Below are 19,251 nucleotides of genomic sequence, written 5' to 3' on the forward strand. Positions count from 1 at the left end.
TCAACCCTCCCTGGAAATTGGGGTTGAGGCTTTGCCATTCTCAGTCTGAGTAAAAGAATTTACACAAACAGAATTTTAAAACAGATTAGCATAACTGGGAACTTAACTAGATGATGGGATTATCTGGAGCCACACCTTGATATTCCTAAGCCCAGCACCCGCATCCAACGGATGCTCCACCCAACTGGCTCCCAAGTCTCTACGGGGTTCCAGAGCAAAAGAATGTTTCTACAACGCCTATCTCCACCTCTTCTTCAAAGTCTTTTCGCTTACACGGGTAATTCCTAAACTGCCATGCATCAGGGTCAGGGGGAGGGCTTCTTACCACACAGATCTGTGGATCTCCAGGGTTTGAGGGTGACAAGGATGCTGCTGGTGTCTAAACCACATCGTGGGAACCACAGAACCCCCAGTTGGTTTTCAGTGTTTCCGTGCATTTAATTCATCATACCTTTGGCCAAGAAAACTTGTAAGTTCTTAGATTGTCCCAAAGGTGGCGCATGAAATCAAATCAGGAGCACAGTTTCCTACGAGGTGTAGCCTGGGAAAGTTGCGGGTGACTGATGGAAAGGAGGAGTGAAGCTCCGCCCTTTCCGCTGCGAGGCCGCGCCCGAGGCTATTTAAACCCACCCTGGCTGGCCTGCACTCAGATCTTCGCAGAGCGGAGCAGCGGCCGGAGCGTTTGGCGGACTCTGCGTGGACTTGGAGCTCACAGCGTCTTGCGACTTGGAAGCGGATTCAGAGGACAGGACAGAACACTTGGGCAAGTGGATCTCTGTCTGTCTGTCTGTCTGTCTCATTGGTTGGTTTATTTCCATTTTCTTAAGGAGCACATACCTCACACCACACACACACACACACACACACACACACACACACACACACACACACACACAGACTCCTTCATTCTGCGGGTCAGGAAATTAGTAGGGGTCTCTGGGAGCTGCAGTTTTCCTAATCATGTCTGCACCTAAGAGCACTAGGGTCTTGTCTGGCTCTTCTTATGAACGTTCCCCCAGCCCGGACTCCCCAAGATCCATGCTAGCCTCACCCAGCTTCTCCCTGTCCCCTCTCAGAAACTCAGTCTTAAGAGGAAGCTCCTCACCAGGGATCTGGAGCTACCATTCACCATCCCCTAGGGCTTCACCACACTCACCTCTGTCATCACCAGTATCCCACAATCTCCCATTTCCCTGTCCTCTCCGTGATGGGCAATCAATGAAGCCAATGGGCTCTCCCGTGTCCTCCTCTGAGGATTCTTCAGAGTCACCACGTTCATCAGTAATATACCACACGTTCCTACTGCCATCACCCAGCAGCTCACCCCCAGCTCTCGGGGAGTCTCCTGGGTCTCCCAGCTACTCTCCAAACAACCCCAGATTTCAGCTGGAGTCAGCCCCCCACACCCAGGAATCACCTACAAACTCACGAGCCTCACGGTGCTCCTCCCCTATGTCTTTCACCTCTTCACCCCCAGGCCTCCGGGACTCTCCTGTGGCTCCCAGTTACTCTCAAGCCATCCCCAGGTTCCTGCGGGAGTCGGCCCCATGCACCCAGGAGTCCCCCAGATACTCACAGGTCTCGGGAGAACATGAGAGGTCCCCCAGCCCTGACTCCTCAAGATTCATGCCTGCCTCACCCAGCATCTACCTCTCCCCTCCCAGGAACTCAGACCCAAGGGGCAGCTCCTCACAAGGGATGTGGAAGTACTCTACATCATCCCGCAGGGCTTCACCACTCTCACATCCGTCATCGACAGAATTCCACAACTTTACATTTCCCTTTCCTAACCAAGCACGACAATCACTCATGTCATTGTGTTCTCCCGTGTCCTCCTCTGGAGATTCCTCACAGTCACCCCATTCATCAATAATGCGCCATATGTTCTTACTGCCATCATCCAGCAGCTCACCCCCAGCCACCAATGACTCCCCTGTCTGTCCCAGCTACTCTCCAACTACGCCCAGATTTCAGCGGGCGTCGGTATGCCACACCCCAGAAACACCTACAAACTCACAGACCTCAGTGAGATCCTCGCCAGTCTCTCCCACGTCTTCACCCCCAGCCCTTTCCGACCCTCCAGTCTCTCCCAGCTACTCTCCAACCACGCCCACATTTCAGCGCGGGTCAGATCCAGGAACCCAGGGATCACCACCAAGCCCACCACTTTCACTGTGTTACTCCCCAGTCTCAAGCACGTCTTTATCTCCAACCCTCAGGGACTCTCCTGTCTGTCCCAGCTACTCTCCAACCACGCCCACATTTCAGCGGGAGTCCGTGGCAGGCTCCCTGAAATCACCACCAAACTCACCAACTTCACTTCGTTACTCCCCAGTCTCTCTCATGTCTTCACCATCCCTCAGGGACTCTCCCGTCTGTCCCAGCTACTCTCCAACCACGCCCACATTTCAGCTGGAGTCAGTTCCCAGCACCTCTGAATCACCACCAAATTCACCAATTTCACTCAATTACTCTCCAGTCTCTCTCATGTCTTCACCAGCCCTCAGGGACTCTCTTGTCTGTCCGAGCTACTCTCCAACCACGCCCACATTTCAGCTGGAAGCAGTGCCTTGCACCCCGGAATCACCGCCTAACTCACCAATTTCACTCAATTACTCGCCAGTCTCTCTCATGTCTTCACCAGCCCTCAGGGACTCTCCTGTCTGTCCCAGTTACTCTCCAACCACGCCCACAGTTCAGCTGGAAGCAGTTCCTTGCACCCCGGAATCACCGCCTAACTCACCAATTTCACTCAATTACTCGCCAGTCTCTCTCATGTCTTCACCAGCCCTCAGGGACTCTCCTGTCTGTCCCAGTTACTCTCCAACCACGCCCACAGTTCAGCTGGAAGCAGTTCCTTGCACCCCGGAATCACCGCCTAACTCACCAATTTCACTCAATTACTCGCCAGTCTCTCTCATGTCTTCACCAGCCCTTAGGGACTCTCCTGTCTGTCCCAGCTACTCTCCAACCATGCCCAGATTTCAGCTGGAAGCAGTTCCTTGCACCCCAGAATCACCGCCTAACTCACCAATTTCACTCAATTACTCGCCAGTCTCTCTCATGTCTTCACCAGCCCTCAGGGACTCTACTGTCTGTGCCAGCTACTCTCCAACCACGCCCAGATTTCAGCTGGAAGCAGTTCCTTGCACCCCGGAATCACCGCCAAACTCACCAATTTCACTCAATTACTCGCCAGTCTCTCTCATGTCTTCACCAGCCCTCAGGGACTCTCCTGTCTGTCCCAGCTACTCTCCAACCACCCCCAGATTTCAGCAGGAGTCAGTTCCAGGCACCGCAGAGTCACCACCAAACTCACCAGTTTCACTGAGTTACTCCCCAGTCTCTCTCATGTCTTCACCCCCAGTGACCTAGGACTCTCCCGTCTGTCCCAGCTACTCTCCCACCACGCCCAGATTTCAGAGGGAGTCAGCCTCCCACACTCCGGAATCACCTACAGACTCACAGACTTCACGGAGGTCCTCCCTGGTCTCTCTCAGGTCTTTGCCCTCAGCCCACCGGGACTCTTGTGTCTCTTTCAGCTACTCTCAAAACTTCTCTAGATTGCAGCTGGACTCAGTTCCAGGCACCCACGACACACCACCAAACTCACGAATTTCACTGACTCACTCCCCAGTCTCTCCATGTTCTCACCCCCAGCCCTCAGGGACTCTTCTGTCTCTCTCAGCTACTCTCCAACCATCTCCAGATTTCACCTGGAGTCAGCTTCCCTCACCCCGGGATCTCCTACAAACTCACGGACCTTACTTCATCCCTCCCCCATTTCTTTCACCTCTTCACCCCCTGCCTTCAGGGATTCTCCTGTGTCTCCCAGCTTCTCTCCAGCTTTCCCCAGATTTCTGCCACAGTCAGCCCCAGGCACCCAGGGGAACCCTGGACACTCACAGGCCTCAGGAGACTACCTCCCTATGACCTGTACCTATACAGGGATGGCTCCCACTCTTCCGTCATTGACCCCAAACCCATCTCCACTTATACTCAGACACTCCCAGGGCCTGACGGCTACTCTCTGTTATTGTCCTTCAGTTCGAATCCGTGGCCAATCTACTAGCCCACATGACGCAGTTACCTGGCCATTTCTCCACATTTCTGGTGAGGGCCACACACCCAGCCGCACAAGAGCCCCTCCTGCACTTCGTCCTCACACACAGGACTGTCCATCTACTTGCTACTCTCACACTCTTGCCAGCAGAAGAGGCCCCTGTAATGGCCGATATCACCGCCCAGTCTATCCTCACCCCACGGCTGTGCAGCGGGACCCTCCTGCTGGCCCACGTGGCTGCCAGAGCCCATGCTGGCACGGCGCTCCAGCATGTCGGCGTCCCTGCGGGTCACACTACCTGTGACATGGCTAGCATGACCCTCCTCCCTGGCAGTGACACTGTTGATGTGAACCACAGTTTCACATTTGTCATTTGTAAATAGGACAATTTTCCCTTTTCTCTCTCCCTTCCATTCACAGGGCTTTTCATTCTCTGTGTTTCTGCCTCCGTTTCAGAGATTTACTCACCTTTTTCTCTCTCACTATGTCTGCCGTGGTCTCGATGAGAGTGTGCCACATAAGATTCCCCCATTAAAAGTCATGAATTGAGTGGCTTTTAGTATACCTGTGGTTGTGCACATTCAATTTTATTTCGCAATCCATTGTAGAACGTCTTATCACCCCCAACCAGAGAAAAACCCTGTAGACATTAGTCACTCCTTATTCTGTCTCAATCCCTCTCCCTTACCCTCAGCCCTAGGTAACAACTACATAGATCGATCAACCCCATATGCATAGATTTCCATATTGTGGACATTTCCTATAAACGGAATTGCACAATATGTGAGCTTTTATGACTGACATAACACTTTTGGCACACTGTTTTCAAGATTCATCCACATTGTAGGCTTACTCACAGGGGGAAACCATTTTTTTGGTGGGTTTTATTAGCACCGGGAGTTTTCTCCTTCCTTCCTTCCTTCCTACCTTCCTTCCTTCCTTCCTTTCTTCTTTCTTTCCTCCCTTCCTTCCTTCCTTCCTTCCTCCTATTTCTCTTTTACTCCTTCTGCCCTCTCTCTTTTATATGCCTTAGGTGCAGCCCACATTCTGCGTTTTTTTGGGGAAATCCTCGACAGGTGCAGGAAAATTGTGTTACTCTAACTGTTTACCTCTCTCTCTCTTTCACGGCTCTCCATCAGTTGAGAACATCTATTGGTTTATCCCAGGTCACTGAGCATATTTTAATTAGGTACACCTGTTTTTCTTTATACAGCTGTTTCTGGAGTATAGGGTCGTATACTCATAAACCCAGTGTAACTCAGAAACGCTTCTAATATTCCAATAAACCCATCCTAACGTTGAAAAATCATAAATCAAACCATTATAAGTCACGTTTTGTCCTTGGATATGGGCATCATCAATTCCATTGTATTCAATAATTCTGTACACCTTTAACAATGGCAGACTGATTGGGAGTGCATATTGATAGCATTATAAAAATCAGTTATTAGAGGGATACTTCTTTAACCGGACTGAAGAACTGATCTAATTGCTTTATTACAGTGCATGATTATGTGAGATATTTTGAGACAGTGTAGTATATTTGTGAATGAAATTTTATGGCTTTTTTTCACATAGTAGGAACCATTGTGTGTGGAAAAGTGAGAAAATTGCTTTGTGCTGTAGAGTCAGGTATTCATTGTAGATTATAGCTTATTTTTCTGTGAGCAAATCTTATTCAATAAAATACTACTCTTTATAATAAAAAACAAAAACACTGGTGATGTGAAGTCATTATCCTCAGCTAACTAATCCAGGGAAAGAAAACCAAACGCCACATTCTCACTTATAATGGGAGCTGAAAAATGAGATCCCATGGACACAGGAAGGGGAACTACACACACTGGGGCCTTTCGGGAGGCAGAGCTTTAAGAGAAACAGCTACTGCATGCTGGGCTGAATACCTAGGTGATGGGTTGACAGGTGCCGCAAACCACCGTGGCACACGTTTACCTTAGTAACTAATCTGCACATCCTGCACATATACCCCAGAACTTAGAAACAAAACGAAACAAAAGAAAACGAAAAAGCAATAGCAAAACGCTAAAGGCAAAATAAACTTTCAACCTCAGAAATTGACAGACCAATTTTTCGTTCAAATCATGGTTCTCAACCCAGGTGCCATAAGGTCAGGATGAAGAATTTGATTACGTATTTTAAATAAGACATGCGGCAAATGACCAGAAATATTATTCTCAACATATGTGTGTCTTCTATTTCAATGGTGACGCTATCTACCAGGACATAGCATTAGATTCCAAAGGCCCGAGTCCCGCCAGACCGGCCTCCCACACTAATAACAATGGGAAGCCCTACGTTGTTTTACCTGTGCTTCTCAGCAACTGGCTATAAATCAGGTTGCCACCACCCCAGATTTAGTTGCATTCATTTGCTGGAAGAGCTCACAGCACGCAGAGGATCACTTACTTTTGCCGTTGTATTTTAGCAGATATTGCAAAAGGTTTAGAAATAAATTTTGGGCCCGGCATGTGGGGAGGGGCGCACTACCTTCCAGGAAGTGTTATCCAGAAGCTCTCTGAACCCATTCTTTTTGGGTTTTTATGGAGACCTCATTCTATAGGCATGATGGGTTAAACCATAGGCTATTGGTGATCAACTCAACCTGAGGCTCTCAACCCTCCCTGGAAATTGGGGTTTGACATCAATTTCTGGGTGGATCCTTAAGCCCCAGGTGGATATCCAGTGTCCAGCTGAACATCAGCCCCTCATGGACGCCCAGTCCCCAGGTGGATATCAGGTCTCAGGTGAACACATGTCCCCAGGCAGACATCAGGCACCAGGTGCACACTCAGACCCCAAGAGGACATCTGTCCGCAGGTTGACATCACTCTCAAGGTGTACATTAGGCCACACACGTACACCCAGGTCCAAGGCAGTCATGAGTCCCCAGTGAAACTCAAGGCCCCAGGAGGATACTCAAGCCCTGGTAATTACAAGGCCCCAGGTGGATATCAGATTCCAGATGAACATTAGGCCCCAAGTGGATACCTAGCACCAGGTAGACACCAGGCCCCAGGTGCATCCCCTAGTCTCAGGTGCACACTAGGTCCCCAGTGAACACTGCCTCCAGGTGAGCACCCAGTCCAAAGTAGACACCATGACCCAGGTGGTCATTAGGCCACAGCTGAACACCAATCTTGAGTGAACACCAGATCCCAGGTGGGTACCTAGTCTCCAGGTGGATATTGGGCCCCAAGTGGACACATAGCCCCCAGATGAACATAAAGCTTCAGGTGGACATCATGCCTCAGGTGAACTCCGGGTCCCAGCCCAGCTGAACATCAGGCCGCAGGTGGATGCCTAGGTTCCAGGTGCACAACAAGTCACAGTTGGACATTCCGCCCCAGGTGAACATCGGGCCATGGGTGGATAAACAGTCCACAGGTGGACATCAAGTCAAAGGTGAACATCAGTACTCAGGTGGACATCAGGCTCCAGGTTGACATGAAGCCCAAGGTGGACACTGAACTAGAGGTTTACATCAGGCCTCAGGTTGACACCCAGGCTCAAATGGTCATTAGGCCCAAGGTGGATACCTAGGCCCCTAGTAAGCCTCAGATTCTAGGTTGACATTCAGGCCCCCAGTAGTCATTTGGCCCCATGTGGACACTCAGGCGCCAGGTTCACATGATGTCTTAACTGGACACCAAGGGGCCAGTTTGATACCCAAGTCCTGTGTGGGTGCCGGGTCCAAGGTTACACTCAAGCCCCAAGTGGACACCAGGCCCTAGGTGAATAATACAACCCAGGTGGTCATTAGGACCCAGAATGACACCAGTCCCCAGGTTATCAGGAAGCCCCCAGTGGGTACCTAGGCCCCAGCTGGACATCAGGCCTAATGTGGACACCCAGGATCAAGATAGACATCAGGACTCAGGTGGACATCTGGTGACAGGTGGACATCAAGCCTGATGTGTACCTTGTCCCCGGGTGGTCATCAGGCCCCAGTTCAACACCAGTCCCTGGGTGGATTCCTCAGCTCCAGGTGGACATCCTGTCTTCAGCTGAACATCAGACCCCAGGTGAACACCAGGTTTTAGGTGGACATTAGGCCCCTGGTGGACATAAAGTACCAGTGGACATCCATGCTGCAGGTGGACACCAAGGGCCCAGATGGGCATCAGGCCCCATTTGGACATTGAGGTCCAAGGTGGATACCAGGCCTCAGGTGAACCCAAGGTCCAACATAGACATCAGGCCTTAGGTTGACACTCAAGCACCAGATGGACTGCTGCACCTAAGCAGAAAATAGACCCCTATCTGGATATCTAAGGTACAAGTACACAACAAGCCCCAGGCTGACATCCAGACCCCAGGTGGACACCATACCCCAGGTGAACAGCAGGCAACAGTTTGGCACCAAGTACCTAAGTGAAACAAAGCCTTAGGTGATTACCAGGCCATAGGTAGTCATTAGTCTCCAGCTGGACAATAGTACCTAGGCGGATACCTAGGCTCCAGGTGGACACTAGACCCCAAATTAACACAAAAACCAAGTAAAAAATCAAGCCCCAAGTGGACAACCAGGCCCTAGGTAAATACACAAATCTCAAGCTGACACCAGGCCCTATTTGGACACCCAAGCCCTAGGTGGAGTTCAGGCCACAGGTGAACACTGAACTCTAGAAGGTCTTCAGGCCCTGTGTTGACTACCTGGCCCCAGGGGGACACCAGGCATAGATGAACTTCAGGCACCAGCTGTACATCAGGTTCCAGGCAAATGTCCAGGCCCCAGGTGGATATCAAACCTCAGATGAACACCAGGCCCCAGGTAGACATCACAAACCAAGTGGACACTCAGGCCCCTACTGAATATCCATCCCCAGGTGGACATCCATCCCAAGGTGGACATGAGGCCACAGATGTACACTTAAGCCTAAGGCAGACCCCAGGCCCCAGGAAAACTCCAGGCTCCATGAGGGCACTCAGACCCCAGGTGGATGCATTGGTCCTAGGTAAATACAAGGCCCCAGATAGACATCAGGCTCCAGTGAACATCGGAGCCCAGGTGGGTACCTAGTCCCCAGGTGTGCAACAAGCAGAAGGTTGACCCAGTCCCCAGCTGAATTCTGGGCCCCAGCTGAACATCATAACCCAGATGGTCACCCAGGCTCCAGGTGAACACACGGTCTTAGGTAGACATCAGGTCCCACATGAACACCCAAGCCCCAGGTAGACATCAGGCCTTAGGTGTACACCAGACCTCAGGTGGGCATCTGGCTCCAGATGGCCATAGGTGGATAACTAAGCCTCTCCTGGATATCAGGCCCCAGGTCGACACCAGGCTCCAGGTGAACATCTAGCCCCAGGGGGACATCCAGCCCCTGGTGGACATCAGGGCTCACATGGATAAACAGTTTACAGATGGGCACCTGCCACAGGTGCCTCACCTCTACTCCCTGAAACCTCACTTCCCCTCATGGGCCTTCTGTCCGACTTGCGGTACCCCTAGCCACCCTAGCCACACACTGGACTCGAACCAGGGGCGCCAGGGTCCCTGGGGCTCAGCGCAAGTGTTCATGGGAATACACTTTCATCCGTGGGGGACCCAGTCCTCACTTCTCGGTGGCGCAGTTTTTTTTTTCTCTGCCCCAGGTGCCTCACCTTCCCCTCATGGGCCTTCTGTCCACCTTGGGGTACCCCTAGAAGCCCGAGGCACACCCTGGGCTCGAACCAGGGATGCCAGGGTCACCGGGGTGCAGCGCAAGGGCTGATGGGGAGACACTTTCTTCCGTGGGGGACCCAGGCCCCGCTTCTCTGAGGCGCGTTTTTTTTTTTTCCTCTGCCCCAGGTGGGTCACCTTCCCCTCATGGGCCTTCTGCCCGCTTTGGGGTACCCCTAGCGGCCCCAGGCACACGCTGGGCTCGAATAAGGGTCGCCAGGGTCCCCGGGGCCCAGCGCAAGGGTTGATGGGAAGACACTTTCACCCGTGGGGGACCCAGGCCCCGCTTCTCTGCAGCGCGGTTTTTTTTTTTTTTGTTTGCCCCTGGTGACTCACCTTCCCCTCATGGGCCTTCTGTCTGCTTTGGGTTACCCTTAGCAGGCCAGAGGTGTACCCTGGATTCCAGCCAGGGATGCCAGGGTCCCCGGGGCCCAGTGCAGGGGCTGAGGAGAAGGCACTTTCGTCCGTGGGGGACCCAAGCTCTGCTCCTCCGCAGGGTTGTTTTTTATTTTTTTCTCTTCCCCAGGTACCTCACCTTCCCTTCATGGGTTTTCTGCCCGCCTTTGGGTACCCCCAGCGGCCCCGAGGCTCACCCTGGTTTCCAGCCAGGGATGCTAGTGTCCCCGGGGCCCAGCGCAGCGCTGATGGGAAGGGACTTTTGTCCGTGGGGGACCCAGGGCTCGCTTCTCCGAGGTGAGTTTTTTTTTTTTTTCTGCCGCAGGTGCCTCACCTTCCCCTCATGGGATTTCTGTCCACCTTGGGGTACCCCTAGCGGGCCCTATTCGCACCCTGGGCTCGAACCAGGGTGGCAGTGTCCACGAGGTCCAGCGCAAGGCCTGATGGGAAGGCACTTTCGTCAGTGGGGGACCCAGGCCCCGCTTCACTGCGGCACGTTTTTTTTTTTTTTTCTGCCACAGGTGCCTCACCTTCCCCTCATGGGCCTTCTGCCCACCTTGGTGTACCCCTAGCGGCCCGAGGCGCACCCTGGGTTTGAGCCAAGGTCGCCAGGGTCCACGGGGCTCAGCACAGGGCCTGATGGGAAGGCACTTTCGTCTGTGGGGGACCCATGCCCTGCTTCTCCGTGGCGCGGTTTTTTTTTTTTTTTTCCTGCCACAGGTGCCTCACCTCTCCTCCCTCAAACCTCACCTTCCCCTCATGGGCCTTCTCTCTGCCTTGCGGTACACCTAGCGGCCCGAGGTGCACCGTGGGCTCCAACCAGGGACTCCAGGGTCCCTGGGGCCCAGCGCAAGGGCTGATGGGAAGACACTTTTTTCGGTGGGGGGGACCCAGTCCCCGCTTCTCCGTGGCTGGGTTTTTTTTTCTCTTCCCCAGGTGCCTCACCTTCCCCTCTTGTGCCTTCTGCACGCTTTGGGGGTACCCCTAGCGGCCCGAGGTGCACCCTGGGCTCGAACCATGGAAGCCAGGTTCCACGGGACCAAGTACAGTGGCTGATGGGAAGACACGTTCTTCCTCGGGGACCCAGGCTCTGCTTCTCTGCGGCGTTTTTTTTTTCTTTTCCCCAGGTGCCTCACTTTCCCGTCATGGGCTTTCTGCCCGCCTTGAGGTACCCCTAGCGGGCCCGAGGCACACCCTGGTTTTGAGCCAGGGATGCTAGGGTCTCCGGGGCCCAGTGCAGGGCTGATGGGTAGGGACGTTCGTCCATGGGGGACCCACGCCCCACTTCTGGGCGGTGCAGTTTTTTATTTTTTTCTCTGCCCCAGGTGTCTCACCTTTCCCTCATGGGCCTTCTGTCTGTCTTGGGGTACCCCTAGCAGGTCGAGGCACACGCTGGGCTCGAGCCAGGGATACCAGGGTCCCCGGGGCGCAGTGCAAGCGCTGATGGGAGGACAGTTTCTTCTGTGGGGGACCCAGGCCCCGCTTATCCACGGCGCCATTGTTTTTTTTTTTTTCCTCTGCCCCACGTGCGTCACCTTCCCCTCATGGGCCTTCTGCCCGCTTTTGGTTACCCCTAGCGGCCTGAAGCGCACCCTGGTCTCAAACCTGGAATGCCAGGGTCCCCTGGGCCCAGCGCAAGGGCTGATGGGAAGACACTTTCGTCCGTTGGGGACCCAGGCTCCGCTTCTCTGTGGTGAAGTTTTTTTTTTTTTTTGCCACAGGTGCCTCACCTCTCCTTCCTCAAACCTAAACTGCCCCTCATGGGATTTCTGCCCGCCTTGTGGTACCCCTAGCGGGCCCGAGGCGCACCCGGGGCTCGAACCGGGGTCTCCAGTGTCCACAGGGCCCAGTGCAGGGACTGATGGGAAGGCATTTTCATCCTTGGGGGACCCAGGCCCAGCTTCTCCTAGGCGCGGCTTGTTTTCTTTTTTTTTTTTCTGCCACAGGTTCCTCACCTCTCCTCCCTCAAACGTCAACTTCCCATCATGGGCTTTCTGCTCGACTTGGGGTACCCCTAGCGGCCCAAGGCGCTCCCTGGACTCGAACCATGGATGCCAGGGTCGCCGGGGCCTAGCGCAGGGGCTGATGTGAAGGTACCCTCATCCGTGGGTACCCAGGCCCCGCTTCTCAAAGCTGTGGTTTTTTTCCTCCGCCCCAGGTGCCTCACCTTCCCCTCACTGGCCTTCTGCCTGCTTTGGGGTACCACGAGCAGGCCTGAGGCGCTCCCGGGTCTCCAATCAGGGTCGCCAGGTTCTCGGGGCTAGCGCAGGGGCTGATGGGAAGGCACTTTCATCAGTGGGGACCCAGGCCCGTCTTCTCCGAGGTGCTGATATATATATATATATATATATATTTTTTTTTTTCTGCCACAGGTGACTCAGCTCTCCTCCCTTAAATCTCGCCTTCCCCTCATGGGCTTTCTGGCTTCCTTAGGGTACCCTAGCATGCTGGAGTCTCTTCTGGTCCTTGAACTAGGGTCGCCAGGGTCCAGGGGGCCCAGCACAGGGGCTGATGAGAAGGCACTTTTGTCCGTGGGAGACCCAGGCCCCGCTTCTCCTCGGCACGGTTTTTTTTTTTCTGCCGCAGGTGCCTCACCTCTCATCCCTCAAACCTCACCTTCCACTCATGGGCCTTCTGCCCGCTTTGGGGTACACCTAGCGGGCCCGAGGTGCACCCAGGCCTAGAACCAGGGTCGCCTGGGTCCACGGGGCCCAGCGCAGGGACTGATGGGAAGGCACTTTTTTTCCATGGGAGACCCAGGCCCCACTTCTCTGTGGCGAGGTTTCTTTTTCTTTTCTGCTGCAAGTGCCTCACCTCTCCTCCCTCACAGCTCACCTTCCTCTCACGGGCTTTCCACCACGTTGGTGTACCCCTAGTGGCCCGAGGCTCTCCCTGAGCTCGAACCAGGGACTCTAGGTTGCCCGGGGCCCAGCACAGGGTCTGATGGGAAGGCACTTTCATCCGTGGGGGACCCAGGCCCCACCTCTCCGCGGCGCGGGTTTCTTTTTTTCTTTTTCTGTGACAGGTGTCTCACCTCTCCTCCCTCAAAACTCACCTTCCCCTCATGGGCTTTGTGTCCCCAAAGCCCCCCTTGGGGTGCACTTAGCGGCCGAGGCACACCCTGAGCTCGAACGAGGGACACGAGGGTCCCTGGGTCCCAGTGCAGGGACTGATGGGAAGACACTTTCGTCCGTGGGGCACCCAGGCCGTGCTTCTCCGCGGCGAAGTTTTTTTTTTTTTCTCTGCCCCAGGTGCCTCACCTTCCCCTTAGGGGCTTTCTGCCCACCTTGGGGTACCCCTACTGTCCCGAGGCATACCCCGGGGTCAAACCAGGGACGCCAGGGTCCCCAGGGCCCAGCAAAGGGGCTGATGGGATGGCACTTTCATCCGTGGGGGACCCAGGCACTGCTTCTCGGCTGCGCGTTTTTTTTTTTCTCTGTCTCAGGTGCCTCACCTTCCCCTCATGGACCTTTTGTTCGCTTTGTGGTACCCCAAGCTGTCCTGAGGCGCACCCTGGGCTCGAACCAGGGTCGCCAGGGTCCACCAGGCCCAGCATAGGGCCTGATGGGAAGGCACTTTCATCCGTGGGGGACCCAGGCCCCGCTTCTCTGAGACGCGGTCCTCTTTTTTTTATTTTCTGCCCCTGGTGCCTCACCTCTCCTCCCACAAACTTCAACTTCCACTCATGGGCCTTCTGTCTGAGTTGGGGTACCCGTAGTCGCCCAAGGCACACCCTGGGCGTGAACCAGGGATGCCAGGGTCCCTGGGGCCCAGCGCAAGGGCTGATGGGAAAAAACTTTCGTCCGTGGATGACCCAGACACCGCTTCGCGGCGCATTGTTTTTTCTTCTTTGCCCCAGGTGTCTCACCTTCCCCTCATGGGCCTCTCTGCGCCTGCGCCGGCGCTGTGGGCCTCTCTGCGCCTGCGCCGGCGCTGTGCGCCTTTGCGAGGGCGGAGCTGCGTTCTCCTCTGCACAGACTTCAGAGATACAGCGAAGGCGGAGCAGTGTTCTCCTCAGCACAGACCCAGGCAGGCCGGGGGCACCGCGAGGGCGGAGCTGCGTTCTGCTCAGCACAGACCCGGGGGACACCGCTAAGGCAGAGCAGCGTTCTCCTCAGCACAGACCTTTGGGGCACTGCCTCGCTTTGGGACAACTTGGGACCGCATAGACGATGAATAAAATCCTTCCCTTTTGCAGCCCTGAATAATCAGGGTCAGAGACCAGTTAGAAGGGCTCAGTGTGGAAAAGGGAAACCAAAAGCCCCTCTGAATCCTGCCAAGCGAGGTTCTCCCCAGCCAAGCCGAGGTGGCCGCAGTGCGAGATCCACACCGCAGCCTCGGAAGACAAATGCAGCATTCCTAATGCAGACATGACACCCAAAATATGACACTCCCATTGCTCATGTAACAAGCGCCTGTAATGCTAATGCACTGCCTCAATACAAAAATATTAATATTAGATCCGCAATCCCCTTGCTGCCATGCAGTCCTAAGACAGAGATCATAATAATCAACATTGACATAGTACAAACGTAGTAACGAACCTAGGGTTAAGGTTGGTGTTAGGGTTAGGGGTTAGGGGTTAAGTTTAGGGTTAGGGGCTGGAGATAGGGGTTGGGGTCAGAGTTAAGAGTTAAGAGTCAACGTTTAGAGTTAGAGGTTAAGAGAAGTTAGGGGTTAGGGATAAGGGGTTAGGGTTGGATTAGTGTGAGGGTGAGGGTTGTGGTTAGGGGTTAGGCTTAGGGGTTAGGGTTAGGGGTTAGGGTTAGGGTCAGGGGTTAGAGGTCAGGATCAGAGGTTAGGGATCAGGGTCAGGGGTCAAGGTCAGGTTCAGGGGTCCCACTCTTTGAGTTGTCCATTTACTCTGCTGACTGTTCCCTTTGCCATGCAAAAGCTGTTTAGTTTAATTAAGTCCCAGCTATTTATCTTTGTTTTTATTGCATTTGCATTTGCATTCTTGGTCATGAAATCCTTGCGTACGTCAATGTCTAGAAGGGTTTATCCAGTGTTATCTTCTAGAATTTTTATAGTTCAGGAATTAGATTTAAGTTCTTAATCCATCTTGAGTAGATTTTTGTATAAGATGAGAGATGAGAATCCAGTTTTATTCCCCTACATGTGGCTCACCAATTATCCCAACATCATGTGTTGAAAAGGGGGTCCTTTCCCCACTTTATGTTTTTGTTTACTTTGCCGAAGATCAGTTGGCTGTAAGTATTTGGGTTAATTTCTGGGTTCTCTCTTCTGTTCCATTGGTCTATGTTCCTATTTTTAAACCAGTACGTTGGTGTTTTGGTAACTATGGCCTTATTGTACGGTTTGAAATCAAGTAGTGTGATACCTCCAGGTTCTTTTTGCTTAGGCTTGGTTTGGTTACATGGTTCTCTTTTGGTTCCATATTAATTTTAGAATTGTTTTTGTAATTCTGTGAAGAATGATGGTGGCATTCAGATGGGGATTGCATTGAATTTGTAGATTGCCTTTAACAGAATGGTAATTTTCACAATATTGGTTCTACCCATCCATGAGCATGGGGATGCATTTCCATTTGTTTGTGTCATCTATGACTTCTTTTCTTTCTTCTTATTTTTTTTTTTCAGAGGGAGTTTTGCTCTTGTCGCTGAGGTGGGAGTGCAACGGTGTGATCTCGGCTCACTACAACTTCTGCCTCCTGGGTTCAAGCGATTCTCCTGCCTCAGCTTCCCGAGTAGCTCGGATTATAGGCATGTGCCACCGTGCTTGGCTCCATCTATGATTTCTTTCAGTAGTGTTTTGTAATTTTCATTGTAGCGGTCCTTTGATTCCTTTGCTAGATATATTCCTAAGTTTTGTTTTTTTGTTGTTGTTGTTTGTCGCAGCTATTGTAAAAGGGGTTGAGTTCTTGATGTGATTCTCTGCTTGGTAGCTGTTGATGTATGGAAGAGCTACTGATTTGTGTCCATTAATCTTGTATCTGGAAACTTTGCTGAATTCTTTTATCAATTCTAGGAGGTTTCTAGAGGAGTCCGTAGGGTTTTCTAGGCAAAAGATTATATCATCAGCAACAAGTGACAGTTTGACTTCCTCTTTACCGATTTGGATTTCCTCTATTTCCTTCTTTTGTCTGATTGCTCTGGCTAGGATTTCCAGTACTATGTTGAAGAGGAGTGGTGAGAGTAGGCTCCTCGTCTTGTTCCAGTTCTCAAAGGGAATGCTTTCACCGTTTCCCCATTCAGTATTATGTTGGCTGTGGGTTTGTCATAGATGGCTTTTATTACATTAAGGTATGTCCCTTGTATGCCTATTTTGCTGAGAGCTTTAATCATAAAGCAATGCTAGATTTTGTCAAATGTTTTTTCTGCACCTGTTGATATAATCATATTCGTTTTTTTTAATTCTGTTTATTTGGTGTATCACACTTATTGACTTGCATATGTGAAACCACTCCTATATCATTGGTATAAAACCCACTTGATCATGGTGGATTATTTTTTGATATGTTGTCAGATTCAGTTAGATAGTATTTTGTTAAGGATTTTGGCATCTGCGTTCATCAAGGATATTGGTCTGTAGTTTTCTTTTTTGGTTATGTCCTTCCATGGTTTTGGTATTAGGGTGATGCTGGCTTCATAGAATGAATAAGGGAGGGTTTCTTCTTTCTCTGTCTTGTGGAATAGTATGAAAAGATTGGTATCATCTCTTCCTTGAATGAAAGAAGACATTCTTTGAATGTCTGGTAGAATTCTGCTGTGAATCTGTCTGGCCCTCTGCTTTTTTTTGCTGGTAATTTTAAAATTACTATTTCAATCTTGCTGCTTGCTTTATTGGTCTGCTTGGGGTATCTAATTCTTCCTGATTTAAGCTAGGAGAGTTGTATTTTTCCAGGAATTTATCCAACTCTTCTATGTTTTGTAGTTTATGTGCCAAAAGGAGTTCATAGTACCCTTGAATAATCTTTAATATTTCACTGGTGTCAGTTGTAATATCCCCTGTTTCATTTCTTAGTGAGGTTATTTGGATTTTCTCTCTTCTTTCCTTGGTTAATCTTGCTAATGGTCTATCAATTTTATTTTTCTTTTCAAATAGCCAACTTTTTGTTTTATTTATGTTTTGTATTTGTTGTTGTTGTGTCAATTTCATTTAGTTCTGCTCTGATCTTTGTTATTTCCTGTGTTTGCTGGGATTGGGTTTGGCTTGTTCCTGCTTCTCTAGTTCCCTGAGATGTGAACTTAGATTGTGTGTTTGTGCTCTTTCAGACTTTTTGATGTAGGTTTTTAGGACTACAAACTTTGCTCTTAGCAGTGCCTTTGCTGTATCCCAGAGGTCTTGATAGGTTGTGTCATCCAGTTCGAAGAAATTTTTTACATTTCCATCTTGATTTCATTTTTCACCCAATGCTCATTCTGTGAGGAACAACCAAATTGTTTTCCGCAGCAAGGGCATCATTTTCTATTCCTAGCAGCCAGATCATGAGGGCTCCAACTTCTCCACCTCATTAGCAACATTTATTTTCTGTGTCATTGTTATGAAAGCCTTACTTGTGGATGCAGAGTGGCATGAATGAAGTCAATTAACACGTTTATTACCTCACAGAATAGTCACCTTTTTGTGTGCATGGGTGGGATAAGAAAACTTAACTCTATCCCCTGTGACGGAATAGTGGCCATTCCAGCTGCTCCAGGCTCCAGCAGAGGAAGACCGGGGTATGTGGCCCCACCAGGGTGACCCTCAGGCCTGGCGCGCACGCATTCCAGAGGCCACACAAACCATGCTCCGCCATCTGGGCGCCCAAGCTGCCGTCGCCCTCTGTGTGCAGGCAGCAGCTGCCTGGCAACCCCCGAGCCCGCTCGCGCTCCTAGCATCACAGAAGCAGGGCCACGTGTCCCAGTGGCTGCGGCCAAGCCAGGCATTCTGCTCTGCAGCAGCAGCTGCACAGGAGCGAGAACTGAGAACCCACCGCTCAACCCCACACGAGGTGACTGCCAAGTGCCCATACAAACGGCTCCGATCTCTCTCAGGTGGAGGAGTGGTCGGGAGGCACGGCCTGGGGGCCCTCAGGCTGGGTGCACTGGCGATCCCAAGGCCGACCAGGCCATGCACCTCCAGCCCGCCTGGGCACCCGAGCTGCAGCCGCCTTCTGCATGCAGGCAGCAGCCTCCAGGCAACTCCCGAGCCCGCCCACACTCCCCACATCTCGGAAGCAGGGCCAAATGTCCCTGTGGCTGTGGCCAAGCCAGGCGGTCTGTCCTGCAGCAGCTGCACAGGGGCGGGAACCGGCCCTCAGCCCCATCCCCGGTGGCTGCAGAGGGCCCCTGGATAGAGATCTGGAGCTATGACAGAGGAGGAGCCAGGCCGGGGCAGGGTCTGGCAGGCTCTCAGGCCAGGGGCACCCGCGATCCAGAGGCCGCCCAGGGCATGCTCCACCACCTGGGCGCCCAGCTATAGGCGCCGGGCGACTTCCAAGCTGGCTGGCGCGCCCAGCCTCGCAGAACCGGGGCTAGATGTCGCCGTGGCTGCGACCAAGACAGGCGGTCTGCCCAGGGGCGGCTGCACCGGGGCAGGAACCGACCCTCAGCCCTATCCCCGGTGGCTGCAGACGGCCCCTGGGGCGGCCCCGATCTCTCTTCGGAGGAGGAAAGGGGCGGGAGTCACGGCCAGGCCGGCCCTCAGGCGGGAAGGAATGCGCGCCTGCGATTCCGGGACGTCCCGCGCCAGCCCAGGAGAACCCGCAAGCCAGCGGTGCCTGTTTCTCTGTGTGATTCTTTGAGGAACCACCAAACTGTTTTCCACAGCAAGTGCATCATTTTCTATTCCTAGCAGCCAGTTCGTGAGGGCTCCAGTTTCTCCACCTCCTTAGCAACATTGATTTTCTGTGTCGTTGTTATGAAAGCCGTACTAGTGGATGCAAAGTGGCATCTCATTTGGGTTTTGCCTTGCATTTTATTAATGAATAATGGTGTTTAGCATCTTTTCTTTTCCTTCTTAGACATTTGTGTATCTTCTTTGGAGAAATGTCTGTTCAAGTCCTTTGCCTATTTTTTAATTGGGATCTTAGAAATTCTGTTGTTGAGTTGTGGGATATTAAGCTTTTATCAGATACACATTTTGATTTTATCAGATACATATTTTC

At 52.2% G+C, this 19,251-nt stretch overlaps 1 pseudogene; it reads left to right on the forward strand.

Moving 5' to 3' along the window:
* The first annotated feature begins 17,096 nt into the window (after window positions 1–17,096).
* LOC134730173 (uncharacterized) lies at window positions 17,097–19,007 on the forward strand (annotated as a pseudogene).
* Window positions 19,008–19,251: the final 244 nt, after the last annotated feature.

Source organism: Pan paniscus, chromosome 23 (genome assembly GCF_029289425.2).
Source record: "Pan paniscus chromosome 23, NHGRI_mPanPan1-v2.0_pri, whole genome shotgun sequence".
Classification (NCBI taxonomy): Eukaryota; Metazoa; Chordata; class Mammalia; order Primates; family Hominidae; genus Pan; species Pan paniscus.